Consider the following 1,456-nt stretch of genomic DNA (forward strand, 5'->3'; position numbering starts at 1 on the left):
TGGTTTAAATTACCTGCTTTTATTGGAAACTGGAAATTTTTATTGGAAAAAAATATTGGAATTCAGAGCAAAAATGCGAGAAAGAATCTTTGTCTTATTGAATCCTCAGTAGAAACTTAAAGCATTCACCTATAATTGTTGCTCTTTTTTTAATGATCCAGTTTTATAGCACACTCAGAAATTACTTTAAGGATTTCTTTAAAATAGGTTTCAAACAACACCACCACAGTAGCAACCAGTTCACAGTCAATTTAGCACCATCAGGAATTTCTCAAGATCAATGATCCACGTATCATGCGAGCAGAAGTGGCAAACATGAAGTACACCTGAAAAAGATTGTTAGAAATAGAAAGATTCAATACTTCTTGTGGGCATAAAATCCACAGGCTGCCATGAAAAATTCACACTTTCAGAGAGTTGAGAGCTACTGCAGCGAAGATAGCCCTTCCTACGGTAAATAAGCATGAAAACATCAGGTGAGAGCTGAATTCTTATACCAAGACCAAACTGGACTCTGTTCAGAACACTTCACTCTGAAGAACTAGCATCATTTTTCATAACATACATAATGATGCCTTATACATACATTCAGTTACTGCATTTCTTCTAGCCACTGAGGTATAACGGATGTGAACACACTCTATGACTAAGGCTCTATGACTAGCATCTTTTAAGGTGAAAATGTAAGTAACTGTTATGTTCAAGTTGATGGTAACAGTATCAGCATCAAAACATGCACTGGAGGGCATGCACACAGTTCTACTATGACAGCTGCTACCCTGCTACTGTTTCAAGGAAGTCTTTAACAATACACAGAATTAAAAAAGCCCTGAGACTCACCCTTACTTCAGTAGTTTAATACAGAACACCACTTATCAGAACCATACATCAGGGCTCCTGAAACAACTGAGGAATACACCGTGAGTTCGCTGATAACTACTTAATCTATTCTCCTTTAATATTCAGTGTAAGAGTTCTGAAGAGAAAATACGCTGCAGCTCAGAAAAATAAGTTACCTTTCACAGTAAGTGTTCCTACAAAGAACAGAGTCTACTCACTCAATTTACTTGCAGCACTTTACTTGTTTTTGGCCTGTTGAAATGGACAAGCAAAAAACATCTTATTTTAGTGACACAAAGTGGTAGAAAAAGCCAATTTACAAATAGGTCATCTAAAAAGTTTCCATACTCGAGTTAATTGATTTGCTTCTTGAAATCACAAATACTCATCAAGGGCATAAAGATAGGCATCAAGATAGATCTTTTCCTGAGAAGATTTTGATTCCTGACAATATTTTAAGCAAATGCTGAGAATCTTAACTATCCAACAAAATTAGCAAAAATGCAATCGATACAGAAAGTAAGCAGAGACTTCCATAAACATTTGTTGATTTATAAGGCTTTGAGGTTAACCCTACTGAATTTAAACTTTGGCATCATTCACGAATACCTCTCAC

The sequence above is a fragment of the Coturnix japonica genome, chromosome 4 (assembly GCF_001577835.2).
Source record: "Coturnix japonica isolate 7356 chromosome 4, Coturnix japonica 2.1, whole genome shotgun sequence".
Classification (NCBI taxonomy): Eukaryota; Metazoa; Chordata; class Aves; order Galliformes; family Phasianidae; genus Coturnix; species Coturnix japonica.